The sequence below is a fragment of the Choloepus didactylus genome (assembly GCF_015220235.1).
Source record: "Choloepus didactylus isolate mChoDid1 chromosome 23 unlocalized genomic scaffold, mChoDid1.pri SUPER_23_unloc2, whole genome shotgun sequence".
Taxonomy (NCBI): Eukaryota; Metazoa; Chordata; class Mammalia; order Pilosa; family Megalonychidae; genus Choloepus; species Choloepus didactylus.
In genome coordinates, this window is record NW_023637596.1 from 761,311 (window position 1) to 777,267 (window position 15,957).

The 15,957-nt window shown below is 40.2% G+C and overlaps 1 protein-coding gene across 1 annotated transcript in view; it reads right to left on the reverse strand.

The window, feature by feature from the left end:
• Positions 1 to 1,148: 1,148 nt before the first annotated feature.
• LOC119525009 (small G protein signaling modulator 1-like) overlaps positions 1,149 to 15,957 on the reverse strand; it is a 135,370-nt gene continuing 120,561 nt past the window's right edge. Inside the window, 1 exon segment of the mRNA XM_037823706.1 lies at positions 1,149 to 1,220. The gene's annotated coding sequence lies outside the window, so the exon portion shown is untranslated.

Here is a 15,957-nt window from a genome sequence, read left to right on the forward strand (position 1 = left end):
AAGCCTGGGTTCTTCCTGGTATATTCATGGATGATGGAATTCCCTTGCATGGTCACTGATGACCCTTGGCTATGAAATAAGTGCAATTCAGTATTTCAGAGCATCAGTGCAGGGCCACATGCTGGGGTTCACATTTTGGATCTGCTACATAGGGACGTGAGACCTCGGGCCACTAATCTGCAAACTTCTGGATCTCCATTTAAAGGATGGGGAGAGTAAACATATTCCCAGGATTGTGTGTGCCAAGGATTTTATGATGCAGTATATGCAATGTGTCCAGCTCTCATGGGATTACTTTTTAGTAAGTTAACAATGGCAGTTGCTCAGTCTAAGTTGAAAACACCTCTTGGGGGAAGCACACACAGTAACTCCCCTCTCCCAACATCACATTCACAGTCACACCACATAGACTCACATGTAAATGCCCTCTATCCCCTGTACCAAGTAATCCATGCCACCTAAGGGGAACACAGCTCCTCTCAGGACTGTACATCATGCCCATAGTCCCTCCCCTGGAAAATCCCTTTCATTAACCACACCCCCAAAGGATGTCCCAAGAGGAGCTGAAGCAAGATGCCTCTCCTGTCAAATTCAGTAACAATGCCATTGTTTTCTTTTCATCCAGATTTTTCCCCAAGTCAGGAATTCTAGATACATACCATTTTCACTTGTTCCTGATGCCACCTGAAATTAGAGAAAACCCGATGAGAATCAGATCATACTGTATCCTGTTTGAACAGGAGCTTTCCCTGCTTGGCAACATTAGAAAAACAGATGGAAGCAGTGGTGAAGTTAAAGACCCTGCAAGCAAGTGCAGCTGACATGTCTGTAATTCACAAGCTTTTCCTAGACATGTACCTGTAAGCCCATTTTGTTTGGTGATTATAAAATTTCTTAATCCAAGGAAAATTTTGCAGATATATGAAGGACCCCCTACCATGTAGTGTATTTCCTGCTGCTATCTTTTGTGGATGCCCTTTTGAATTATGGATGAGTTGAAAGAGGCTCCCACTCAACACTCTCTGCCCCAAGGAAAGTGTATATGTTATCTATAATGTACATGATTAGACATACTTACCTGAAATTGACTGAAGAATAAAGAAACCTAAAAGCAACCTGTCTACCTTAGAAAAAGAGTAGCTCCCTCACCTTGTCAATAGGTGGGGTCTCCTCCTCTTCTTGGTTTCCTGGAAGTCCCACCATCAGCTGCTCCTGGGGAGCTAGGAGGACACAAGAGAACTCTCAGCTCATTGGTGTATTGATATATACTCATGAATTATTGAGGACATTTGCTGGAGTGGCCTTGGACAATATGCTAGAGTGTATAGAGTTGGTATTTTAACGAGCATGGTGTGAGCTGCTGAGTGGCCATGTTTCATGATGAAAAGAGGGTGGGAAACAGAGTGGCAGGAAAGAAAAGAGTCAAAGTCTTAGACTTGTAGCTAATAGTAGCCTAATGCAACTGGTTATAGTCAGTCTATGAATGCTTCTTAAATACATGCTATGATTCAGTGACAGGGTGCTATCGCATCTCCTGCTTATTACATATCTCACCTAAATTGCCATTGTTTTCTTAATATCTTCCTGACGAATTCAACCTCCACTGATCCATAATTCCTGATGCTACATTTATTATATATTCTATAGGAATTTCCAATTCATTAGAAGGAACATTATTGGGAGACTGTATTTTATTCTAGGCATTATATTTTTTGCATTTTTTCACTAATAGTTTCCTGTAAAGGTTATCATTGATAGAATTGAAAACACAGATATCTTACTGTTTAAAAATTATTACTTATTAATCATATATTTTCCTTGCAGTCTTCCTTTTCTATGCCATGTGTGTGTATTCATTCAATTATTGGTTTTCCACCCTTAGCTCTCAATGTGGGACAGTTATTATGGAGGGACGCATAGTTTGAGGGCTGATGCTGTGAGACCCTGGTGTCTATGAGTGTTTCAAGAAGGGTGTATGGTGTCGATTGGTTAGCAAGTATGGATTTTGGTTCTCTCAGCCTTCCTTTGTGGAAGAGAGACCAAGGACAGGAACAGGAAGTAATATGAAACAGAGTCCTTGGTTTTGAAACTTATATCTAAATTAATATGGAGTTCATCTAAAAATGATACTGAAATATATATTATATTCGATGACATAGCCCCAACATTTCTTGTGTGCATTTTCAAGCCCATCTAAATTGTCAGTATCTCCTTGGCATCATCCAAGACCATTTCATCCTTCTCTGATATTTGTTTGCTGTCATTGATTTTCTTATCTGTTCTATAGAGTTTTAAAAAGTTTTAATTACATAAACATTTATGTAACATAAAATTTGACATTTTAACCGTCTTTATGTATCTAGTTAACCCAGTACCATTAATTTCATTTGCAATATTGTTTGGTCATCACCACCATTTATTTCCAAAACTTTTTCTTTAGCTAAAACAGAAACTCTATATCCATTACCTACTAATCCTATTACCTTTTCCTGCTAGCCCCTTGTAATCTCTGATCTCATTTCTGTCTCCATGCATTTTCTTATTCTAGATACTTCCTATGAGTGGAAACATACAATATTCATCCTTCTGTGTGTGGCTTCTTTCACTCAGCATTATATTTTCAAGGTTCATCTATGTAGAAGTATGCATCAGAACTTCATTACTTTTTTTATTTTGTTTTTGTTATAAGTGGTCCATTACTAATTACTAATGAATTAACTTCATTACATTTTATGGCTGAGTAATTGTGTCCATTGTACAGATATACAACTTTTTTTTACCCATTTATCTGTTGGTGGACACTTAGGTGTTTTCGATATTCCACCTATTATGAATGATGCTGCTATGAAAATTAGTTTCCAAGCCTCTGTTTGGGTCCCTATTTTCAATTCTTTAATATATATACCTAGTGGTTTCATTTCTGATCATATTGTCATTGTGTTTAGCTTTTGAGGGACTGACAAACTGTTTTCCCCAGTGGCTTCTCCATTTTATATTCGTACCAGCAATGCAAGGGAAATGCAGAGGTAGGTGGAAGGGGGATGTGTTGAAGAGATATAAGAAGGAACCTGACCAATATTTTAACAGGGTTTGTTTATGAAAAATAGTCTACAGGAAGGTCGAAAGAGAAATTTAGATATTTATTCAATGGCTAATTATCAAATGACACTAGAGTTAGTGGAAAAGATTTTATAAAAAGTTTATTGTTTATCATGAAGTTTCAACTCTCTTTACCCCAACTCCCTGATCACATATGACTGCTGTTCTTATAGCAAGAGAAGGGACACAGACCCAGTCACAAAGGGTGGAAGGCCATGTGAAGCTGGAGGCAGAAACTGGACTCAGGCAGCTATGAGCCATGGGTCACCAAAGAGGGCCATTTTCCCCCAGAAGCTGGGGAAAAGCGAGGGCTAACAGTTCCCCTACAGTCTTTGGAGAGTGCATGGACTTGTAACATCTTGACTTTAGTCCTCTACACTCCAGAAGTATGAGAGAATAAATTCCTGCTGTTTTTTCCTCAGCCACCATATTAGTACTCTATATGGCAGCCCTAGAAAACTAACACAGTGCCCTTCATGGTAATCAATGCTGCAGTACAAATGTCCTTCGCTGCTGATTCACCACAGATTTTTCAATGAATACATCAGTTAGGTTGTTGATGTGGTATAAAACTAATTATAAATGGCTCCATATTATGTGCAGTGCTTACATAAGTGACCGGTGTTTGAGCAGATGTGAGGGGGAACAGGTTATATTGTAATGTCCTAAAAGGCCTCTGACTTGATAGAAAAATAAAAAAAAAATTATAGATTGAAAAGAACAATGAAAACAGAAAAGGTGTTCATACTTCTGAGTGCCATTTGGAAGAGAGCTGAGAAAGGATTAGGACATGTGTTAAGAAAAATGTCACTATCCAATCGGAGGAGCAGCATTCTCAAGGCTGTGCTGTGAACACAGTACACACTTCCCATTTTTGGAGAACATTTAAAATGAAGTACAGAATGACCCTCCCTGCTGCATTCTCTGTTTAGTCACATAAAGAAGACTATGAGGAAATATAGGAAGGCCTTTAGAAAAATGGTGATGCAGTGTCCTATATGAACATTCTATTACTAATTCTGCATGAATATGCAAAAACTTAGCAGCTGTTACTTGAAAGGCAGAAAGTTGAGGGCTGCAGAACAGGAAAGGAAGATTAATCAGATTTCATTATACATTTAGAGTACTTTTTTCGATTTTCTACAAGTGTGTTATTCTTTCTGCTATTATTACCAAATTAGTGGCATAAAATAGCCTTTTTACTTTGTACTTCTTCATGGAGTTACATATCCAAATGTGGCACACTGAGGCCAGGCATTTGTACTTTTTGATGTCTGGAGATTCACTGGAAAGATTCACTGGCTGCAGGTGGCTTTGACAGTCAGGAGTTGGAAACATCTGGGTTCACTTCACCCATGTCTGAAGGTTGAAGCTGGATTTGGGCTGGAAGTCCTACATGAGACCTCCCCATTTATTTGCTACATCAGCACCCTGTTTACAGGTACCAAAATCTGTCTTAGTTTCCAATGGTTGCTATAATATATTGCCACAAATTGGGTGGCATAAAACAATAGATACTAATTTTCTCACAGATTTAGAGATGAGAAGTCCAAAAACAAGATGTTGGCAGCACCATATTCTCTCTGAAGTCTCTAGCTAGGAATCTTTCCTTAACTCTTGCAGTTACTGGTGTCTCCAGGAGTCCTGGGCTTGTGGCAGCACAACTCCCATCTCTACCTGCTCCTTCACATGGCCATCTTCTCCCTACCTGCTTCCATCCCCACTCAGCCTTCCCCTCTCTGTGTCTGTATCTCTTCTCTTCTTATAAGGGCAACAGTTGTAGTGCAATAGGACCCACCCTATTTCATGTGACATCATCCTGTTTACATCTTCAAAGGCCCTATTTCCACATGTGGTCATATTCATAGGTACTGTGCGTATATCTTTTTTGGGTACACAATACAAACCTTGACATCCTATCATGGGTTGGGTACATGAAAACATTCATTTGTCTATACCCACAGAGATGTACATCAAAAGGAGTGAGTCCTCATATAAATGTATCCATACTGGCTGTTTAATTGTGCACACATGACACAGTAATGTGAGAATTTAATAACTGAAGAAAGTGTGCTGGGGAGGGAAGGGAAGTGTGACAGGGGAACATATGAGAAATTTTGTACTATCTCCTCAATTTTTATGTGAATCTAAAACTGCTCTAATATTAAAATCTATTAACTTTCTTCAAAATCTGACAGCATTGTTTTGGGAGAGATCTATTTCAGCAAATATTCAACAACAGACTAATCTCCAAACCTTAGGTTGAAATGTTGTCTACCACTGAGTATGAACAAAACTTGATTTGTGAAAGCATCTTTAATTCTGTGGTTGTGGCACTATTGATTAACTTAGTAAATTAAAATTTCCACAACATGAAAAACTAAAGAATATAGCTTAGTCTTTCTAGGGATTTTCCTAATATGGGACACTGAATAAATTACAGTTGTTATTCTTGTATCTTCGTAATGATTCTATTTCTAAAGTACCTCCAATGGAGCAGTTGCTGGGGCTTATTTTATGGTGTTCCCTCTTCACTGGCCCTTTGTTGACTTCAGTGTTGGGGATCAACTGGGGGTGGCAGACACGAGATTTTCTTGATAGAAAAAGAAAGTTTCTTCTTTTATACTTGAGGGGAGAACCTGGGAAAATCATTCACATGTCAGAGCTCTTGTCTTATTTCTGGCACATAATCATAGACATATTATTAATAATGTTTTTATAGTTGAAACTTAGATCCCCTTATTTGCCAGCTCCCTAGGGAACCCACCTGAATCAATGTCAGGTATTATGAAGATCTTATACTTTTGTGTTGAGATAAAGCACTCAGCAGACCTATGTGAGGGCAAATAACATTATGTACATGGGACAATATAGTGCGACAGCACAGTACAGAGACTGAGAGCACGGGTGCTGGTGCCTGATGAACTGGGTTCAGATCCCACCTATTGGCCACATGAAAATTTTATCCTTCTGTGCTCAGTTTTCTGATCTGTCATATTAAAATTCTAATAAAGCCTATTTATTAGTGTTATGTTATAACACTAAAATTGAGTAAATGAAGGCAGAGCCTTAAGATAAATGTTTGATGTATCATAAACACCCTATAAGAGTTCAATTATTAAAGGTCTGGAAAATTAAGGAAAAAGCTCTTTAGTGGTTGCCTCCTGAGAGTGTGCTTGATGGTCCATACAGGGGAGGATGGACACTGGCTCTCAGCCTTTACCTAGGTGTGATGCTTATAGCTCATGGAGAATATGCATGTACTGTGACCCCAGATTGGCCCTGTATGTCCACAATACTGATGAGGGTGTGAGATGGGGCAGGAAACATAGTTGATTCCCTGGGGACAGAGACTACTGGACACCTGTGACCATCTCTGGACCCCTGTACCAGTAGCTCCCCCTCACTGCATTTTCAGGAGCCTCTGCCCCAAGGTTGCTTGGGGAAGAGAATTGATGCCCTGTAGGAGCTGTCTAATCCAATTTGCAAGGAATTTTGGTCCAACTACAAACTCAGAGGGAACAATCCCTGTAAGGCTTTCTGCAATTCAGACACCAGCCACAACTTCAGGTGTCCCCACGACCACCACAGTCTTGATAATTTGCTAGAATGAATCACAGAATTCAGGGAAGCATACATATAGTTATATATTATTACACAAAAAAATAGACAAATTAGAGCCAATGAAGGTATACACATAGAGTGAAGGCTGGAAGTTTTCAAACCTGAAACTTCTATCATCCCCAGATATGTGTCACCTTCCCAGAATTGAAATAAGACTGTATTCCAGGAGTATTGCTGACAGCAAAAGCTCATCCCAGCTTTACTGTCCATAGTTTTAATGTCACTTCATTACATAGGTATTGTGCCAGTTTGAATGTATTATGTCCCCCAGAAAAAGCCATATGCTTTGATGAAATCTTGTGGGGCAGATATAATAGTGGGGATTAAGTTGGAACGTTTGGATTAGGTTGTTTGCATGGAGATGCGCCCCACCCAACTGTAGATGATAACTAATGGGATATTTCCATGGAGGCATGGCCCTATCCATTCAGGGTGGGCCTTGATCAGTGGAGCCATATAAATGAGCTGACTCAAAGAGAAAGTGCTCAGTGCAGCTGTGAGTGACGTTTTGAAGAGAAGCAAACTTGCTAGAGAGGAACATCCTGGGAAAAAGCCATTTTGAAACCAGAACTTTGGAGCAGATGCCAGCCACGTGCCTTCCCAGCCAACAGAGGTTTTCTGGACACCATTGGCCATCCTCCAGTGAAGGTACCCAATTACTGATGTGTTACCTTGGACACTTCATGGCCTTAAGACTGTAACTGTGTAGCCAAATAAACCCCCTTTTTATAAAAGCCAATCCGTCTCTGGTGTTTTGCATTCTGCAGCATTAGCAAACTAGAACAGGTATGATTGAATCATTGGCTATGTGGTTATATCTCCAAATCCTCTCCCTTTTACAGAGATGGGCTCAAAGCCCCAACCATCTAACCATACTTTGGTGTTTCCTGTTCTTGAAGCAAGTCATTAGCGTAACTATCTAAGGGCTCACTCTGATTCTGTTCCTTAGTATAAATGACCAGATGTGGTCTTAGGACCCCATGATGAATAACCAAAAACTATTACCCAGGAAAATCCATGGATTTCCGGTTTACTCCTAGGAGCTGCGGACAAGAGCAAGCCAAACACTTTATTTAGTACAGGGAATGGAAGGCCTCAAATCCTCTCCCAGGTTCCTCTCTGAAAGTTCATTCTCTGAGTCAAAAGATGACAGATTCCCCCAAATTAAGCTCCTTTGAAGGGTAGGAGACCTCAAAACATGGAATCTTCCTCCCCAACAAGTTCACAGTCAGCTGCCTTGTGTGAGCCTCCCTGTGGTACCGTTAACCAACCCAAGTGACCAGTAGTCTGCTTGGCTTCAGGCTGGCTCAGAACCTCTTCCCAAACAACTGCCATGTGACAGCTCTGCAAAGAATGAGCTTCACATTCAACTGACCAACCCTTGATGAATGAGCAATTAATGATAATCAACTGAGAAAGGACCTGCTCTGCAGGTCCTTTCATGGTTTAAGGAATTAGGCTGCAAACCTCTTATCTCAGTCACTGATGAGCTGAAAAACTGACTCAGCAGCCCAGACTAAGGCCGAGCTGAGTGTGGGCAGTGAATACCCTGGCACTGAGGTTGTCCTTTCTGCTCAATACTTTTCTCCTCAAAGTTCAGTCTCTGCTATACAAACTGCTCCTCTCTCCCTATGGTCTGCCCTGGAAGAGGAGAGAACCCCACTAAAGCCAGGGACTGGAGACCCAGCCCAGGATATCAAGAGCTCCCTCCAGGCCCTATTTCCCTCTGGCACCACTTATTCATCCACTAAGTTTCTTTCCTTCTATCCACTCTCCCATGCCGAACTCACTAGCCAGGGTCCTCTCCTAAAGTCCCACAGAAATGCCACCTTGATATCTGGGCCACAGATACACATAACTGTAATGCACACTGGAAAACTGTTTCCTAAAGTGGCTGAAACACTGTCCACCCCACAGCATCATGGGATAGTTGCATTCCTCCACACTCACACCCACCCCTGGTGTTCTTCATCTTTATCACCACATCATTCCACTGGGTGTTAGGAAACCACAGCAAACAAGAGAAATAAATCATGTCAGTAAGTCTTGTGCAAACCACATGATGTGCAGTTGACAACTTGTAAAATGGAACCTGTACCATGGACACATGACAGGAAACTGAGAGCTTATCTTTTTTGTCCTTTCTTTTATATTCTTATAAATTTAATACATAATTCAGAGAATGACACTTTTAAAGCTAACATGATAATTGCATTTGTAGGCTGTTAATAATCCTAGAAGAAAAAAAACTATCTGTTCTATGAATAAATTTTGTCATGGAACAATCTTGTATTTAAAACTACTAACAAAGCAAAAATAAAAAATAATAATCCTGATCAGCACTTCAAAATCTGATGAGAAAATTGCATGGCTTTTTATGGAATACGGAAGATCCATTAATCGGAAAGACTGTGAAAAAGAACCCTTCCATTTAAGATCAGTGTTTATCTTACTTAGACTGCCCTGTTTCCTAACTAATGAAACACCTTACAAGTCTACTGTGTGTTATTGTGGGTAATATATAAACAAGATTTAAACAAATTTGCAATGAGAAATACAAAGTAAAAGTGGATTGCTGACAAATTTGATAATTAGAAGAGAGAGGGAAAGCAGAGGATTAAGAAAGAAATGAAAAACAGATTTCTGACTTTCCCACCATAGCAACCTAAAGTGACATGAAATATTCAATCCACAAATTTGAGCATACTATAATATACCCTATGGTTCAAAGGCTGAATGTCTTCATTTCTCCTCCCTGTTTTGAGGCTGGACCTAAATCCCTGTATCTTCTTTACTACTGCAAGTTTCCACACATGCGGCCCCTACATTTGTCATCTCTTGTGTGGGATTTTGTACTCCTGAGTGATCTGACTGAATTCTAGGCAAAATATGTTGTTGTATTTAAACACTAATCTGTTCTTATAAAGGAAATCAAATACTGAAAATTTTCGTATAGTTCAAACCTACTATTTAAAAATAACCACTATTGATTTTAACTCTACTATTCCTTTCTGTTCCATGTGTGTGTTTTCATTAAGAGAGCTGTTTCTCTATGCTCTGCTAAGCAGTCCACATGGGGAGAGTTCATTAAGGAGAGCCAGCATAGGTTGAGCACAGAGGTGTCTAACCCAGGTACAGAAGACTGTCCAACAGGGGTGACACAGGCCAATGACCAAGGTGGATTTTGAATTCTTATTGGTCACTGTCCATAATGGGTGCAACTTGCAAGACTGGAGCATTTCTAGGGCACATGGTAATAATGTAATTAAATACATTAAAATTTCTCCCCAATTCTAATCAGATATTGGCCAGGTAATGCAGAGTGATCCATCTCTATCAGATTTTGACCTCATTGTCCAAAGTGGTGACTTTGAACTCTCATTTCCATGGCTGAACTGAAACATGTTAAAGTAAAGTAACATGCACTGGTGGGAGTGGTGAGGTGTCCGTTTTAGTTACTTCTCCAGGGAAGTAGGTAGAAAGCCAAGAACTGCGTGGACCAGACCCCGCAGAGCAATTTGGCTTTGGGCATACTTCATACAACACTCATGAACACATGGAACTGCTGAGATCAGCAAAATCTACTGGGAGCCTCCCTACACCGCCCTGCAGCCTAGAACTGCCCTGGGGGGACGGCACTCACCTGTGACATAGCACAGTCATCCCTCAACAGAGGACCAGGGGGTGCATGGCCTGGAAGAGGGACTCACTCACAAGTCTCAAGGGCCATACACCGAGACCAAGGACTTGAGGGTCAGCAGCAGAGACAAACTGTGGCAGGACTGAACTGAAGTATTAGACTATTGCAGCAGCTTTAAATCTCCAGGAACACCAGGGAGATGTGATTGTTAGAGCCGACCCCCCTCCCTGACTGCCCAGACACACGCCGCATATACAGGGTGGGCAACACCAACTACACATACAAGCTTGTTACACCAATTGGACCCCACAAGACTCATTCCCCCACTCACCACAAAGACAAAGTGGGGGAGAACTGGCTTGAGGGGAATAGGTGGCTCGTGGATGCCACCTGCTAGTTAGTTACAGAAACTGTACTCCATGAAGCTGTAGATCGGACAAATTAGAGATAAGGATTTCAATCGGTCTGCACATCCTAAAAGAACCCTATCAAGTTAAGCAAATGCCAAGAGGCCAAAAATAACAGAAAATTTTAAACCATATGAAAAAACCAGATGATATGGATAACCCAAGCCCAAGCACCCAAATCAAAAGATCAGAGGAGACACAGTACCTGGAGCAATTAATCAAAGAACTAAAGATGAACAACAAGACCATGGCACAGGATATAAAGGACATGAAGAGCATGGCACAGGATATAAAGGACATCAAGAAGACCCTAGAAGAGCATAAAGAAGACATTGCAAGAGTAAATAAAAAAATAGATGAACTTATGGAAATTAAAGAAACTATTGACCAAATTAAAAAGATTCTGGATACTCATAGTACAAGACTAGAGGAAGCTGAACAACGAATCAGTGACCTGGAAGATGACAGAATGGAAAACGAAAGAACAAAAGAAAGAATGGGGAAATAATTGAAAAAATGGAAATGGACCTCAGGCATATGATAGATAAAAAAAAAGTCCAAATATAAGACTCATTGCTGTTCCAGATGGGGAAGAGAAGGGTAAAGGTCTAGGAAGAGTATTGAAAGAAATTGTTGGGGAAAACTTCCCAAATCTTCTAAACATCATAAATACACAAATCATAAATGCCCAGGGAACTCCAAATAGAATAAATCCAAATAAACCAACTCTGAGACATATTCTGATCATACTGTCAAATACAGAAGAGAAGGAGCAAGTTCTGAAAGCAGCAAGAGAAAAGCAATTCACCACATACAAAGGAAACACCATAAGGCTAAGTAGTGACTACTCAGCAGCCACCATGGAGGTGAAAACGAAGTGGCATGACATATTTAAAATTCTAAGTGAGAAAAATTTCCAACCAAGAATACTTTATCCAGCAAAGCTCTCCTTCAAATTTGAGGGAGAGCTTAAGTTTTCCACAGGCAAACAAATGCTGAGAGAATTTGCTAACAAGAGACCTCCCCTGCTGGAGATACTAAAGGGAGCACTACAGACAGAGAAAAAAAGAAAGGAGAGAGAGACATGGAGAAAGGTTCAGTACTAAACAGATTCAGTATGGGTACATTAAAGGATATTAATAGGAGAGGGGAAAAATATATATATGACAAACATAAACCAAAGGATAAGATGGCTGATTCAAGAAATACCTTCACTGTTATAACGTTGAATGTAAATGGATTAAAATCCCCAATTAAAAGATATAGATTCACAGAATGGATCAAAAAAAAAATGAACCATCAATATGTTGCATACAGGAAACTCATGTTAGACATAGGGACACAAAGAAACTGAAAGCGAAAGGATGGAAAAAATATTTCATGCAAGCTACAGCTAAAAGAAAGCAGTTGTAGCAATATTAATCTCAGATAAAATAGACTTTAAATGCAAGGATGTTATGAGAGACAAAGAAGGCCACTACATACTAATAAAAGGGGCCATTCAACAAGAAGAAATATCAATCATAAATGTTTATGCATCCAGTCAAGGTGCCACAAAATACAAGAGAGAAACACTGGCAAAACTAAAGGAAGAAATTGATGTTTCCACAATAATTGTGGAAGACTTCAACACATCACTCTCTCCTATAGGTAGATCAACCAGACAGAAAACTAATAAGGAAACTGAAAACCTAAACAATCTGATAAATGAATTGGATTTAACAGACATATATAGAACATTACATCCCAAATGACCAGGATACACATTCTTCACTAGTGCTCATGGAACTTTCTCCAGAATAGATCATATGCTGGGACATAAAACAAGCCTCAATAAATTTAAAAAACTTGAAATGATTCAAAGCACATTCTCTGACCACAATGGAATACAATTAGAAGTCAATAACCATCAGAGACTTAGAAAATTCACAAATACCTGGAGGTTAAACAACATGCTCCTAAACAACCAGTGGGTTAAAGAAGAAATAGCAAGAGAAATTGCTAAATATATAGAGATGAATGAAAATGAGAATACAACATACCAAAACCTATGGGATGCAGCAAAAGTGGTACTGAGGGGGAAATTTATAGCACTAAATGCATATATTAAAAAGGAAGACAGAGGCGGGGCAAGATGGCGGAGTGGTGAGGAGGAGAATTTCGTCTCTCCCCTAGGGCGGCTGGCAATTACCCGGGAACTACATGAAACAGTGTTTTCGGGGTCTCCAGTAACCAGTCACACATTGGACACAAGTTTGGAACTGGAGGAAAAGCTGAGATCGCAGCGAACATTGAAAGTTCCCCGGACCAGGGGTCTGGCGCCCCTCCCCACACAGACCTCACAGACTGTCTTGCTGCTGGCTCCCTGAAAGGGGGGGGGGGTGGGGGGAAAAAATACAGCAATCTGCTGAGGGCAAGAAGGGAGGCTCAACCCAGCCTCAACTGCAGAATTAATTAACAAATTAATTAACTAACTTTGGGAGCTGGGGTGCTAAAGAAGGGCTGGGCTCCAAGAAGTGGGGGCACGTAAAAGCAGGCACCCATTCCCAGACTCCAAAAAAGCCATTTTTTTCCCTTACATTTTGTCCCTTCTGGCTTCTCACTGATCCCTTATCTTTTTGCATTTCAATAGCCCCCGGCAGGGGTGGAACTGAAGGGGTTGGAGAGTAATTATCAGACAATAGCCCAAAGCATATCTTTAAATGCTCTATTCTGACACTGACAAAACTTCCAGGCTGGGGAAAGACTTTTAAAAGAGACTCTTTTTTTCTTCTTTTTTCCTTTTTTCTTTTTCTTGATTTCTTTTCTACTTTTTTTTTTTTTTTTTTTAAATCTAAAAGTAATATATGTGGTTATTTTCTATCGGAAAGCCCAGGTTGAGGGACGAGGCTGGGCTTGGGGGAGGCAGAGTACCCACAGTGTCTTTGAATTCCATATTCACTACTGAAGGCCTCCAGCCTCGTCTTTAATTGGCAACTCAGGCTGACCAAGGAATCTACCTGGAGAGGCCCCAAAGAGGAGAGAGGAGAAGGGAATAGTGCCTCTGAGAGACAACTGGAGTTCTAAGGATTGGGAGAGTGGAGGGAGGCCCAGCTCAACTGGCAGTCCTCCTTCTGGGAATTCAGACCCCAGGGGCTGGAATTCAGATTCCAGCTTCAGTCAGCCACACCCCTGACAGGATCAGAGTCACCAGGAGAACTAAAGGCTCCATACCTCCTTACACTGGTGGGGGAGCTGCGGGCTGGCCAGCGCCACCTGCTGGACAGGAGAGGAAAAGCACCAATTCTAAAGGCCTCATAGGAGGGTCTCATTCTCAGGAAAACTCCATACCCTCCCAATGAGACCTGGGCCTCACTAGACTGGGAAAATCTTACTAGGGTCGACCATATCTGAGGAGACCCACTCACAAAAAGGTTACATAGAGGCAGAGCAGGAAACAGAAAAAAACAAGAGGGGAAAAATTCTGATCAACTAAATAGAACCTAAGTTAGAGGTCTAGAATAAGTTGAACTGAATAACAGAGGCCAGAGAACAAAGCCAACCAACAAGAAAACCACTAGGTAAAAGACAGAAAACAAGCTCCAAAATAAACTAATCAAGAGAATCAGATGCCTAGACAACTTAAGATAACAAGCCATACCAGGAAACACGAAAACATGGACCAGCCAAAGGAACAAACTAATAGCTCAGCTGAGACACAGGAGTGGAGGTAACTAATGCTAAATAAATTTGATGAAATGAAGGAAGATATAGCAAAAGAGCTGAAGGATATAAAGAAGACACTGGCTGATCATAAAGAAGAATTCATAAACTTAAAAAAACAAATGGCAGAACTCATGGGAATGAAGGCCACAATGGAGGAGATGAAAAACACAATGGAGGGACACAACAGTAGATTTGAACAGGCAGAAGAAAGGATCAGTGAACTGGAAGACAGGTCATTCGAATTCATACACACAAAAGAACAGATGGTGAAAAAAATGGAAAAATATGAGCAGGGTCTTAGGGAGCTGAGTGACAACATGAAACGCACAAATATACGTGTTATGGGTATCCCAGAAGGAGAAGAGAGGGGAAAAGGGGCAGAAAGAGTAATAGAAGACATATTCACTGACAATTTCCCAACTCTTATAAAAGACAGAAAATTAGAGATTCAAGAAGTACAACGTACCCCAAATAGAATAGATCCCAATAGACCTACTCCAAGACACTTACTGGTCAGATTGTCCAATGTCAAAGACAAAGAGAGGATTCTGAAAGCAACAAGAGAAAAGCAATCCATCACATACAAGGGAAAGTCAATAGGACTATGTATAGATTTCTCTGCAGAAACCATGGAGGCAAGAAGGCAATGGCATGATATATTTAAGATACTGAAAGAGAAAAACTGCCAACCAAGAATTCTATATCCAGCAAAACTTTCCTTCAAAATGAGGGAGAGATTAAAACATTTTCAGACAAACAGACACTGAGAGAGTTTGTGAATAAGAGACCGGCACTACAAGAAATACTAAAGGGAGTGCTACAGGCTGATAGGAAAAGACAGGAGAGAGAGAGTTGGAGAACAGTGCAGAAATGAAGATTATCAGGAAAGGTAAAAGGAGAGGAAAAAATAAGATATGACATATAAATTCCAAAAAACAAAATGGTAGTAGAAAGTACTGCCCTTACAGTAATAACACTAAATGTAAACGGATTAAACTCCCCAATAAAAAGACACAGACTGGCAGAATGGATTAAAAAACAGGACCCATCTATATGCTGTCTACAAGAAACTCACTTTAGACACAAGGACAAACACAGACTGAAAGTGAAAGGTTGGAAAAAGATATTTCATGCAAACAACAACCAGAAAAAAGCGGGAGTAGCTATATTAATATCAGAGAAGTTAGACTTCAAAAGCAAAACAATTAAAAGAGACAAAGAAGGACACTATATATTAATAAAAGGGCCAATTCATCAAGAAAACATAACATTCATAAATATTTATGCCCCAAACCAGAATGCCCCAAAATTCATGAGGCAAACACTGCGATCACTGAAAGGAGAAATAGATACCTCTACAATAATAGTTGGAGACTTCAATACACCACTCTCATCAATGGATAGAACATCTAGACAGAGGATCACTAAAGAAACAGAGATGTTGAATTGTATGATAAATGAACTAGACTTGACAGACATTTA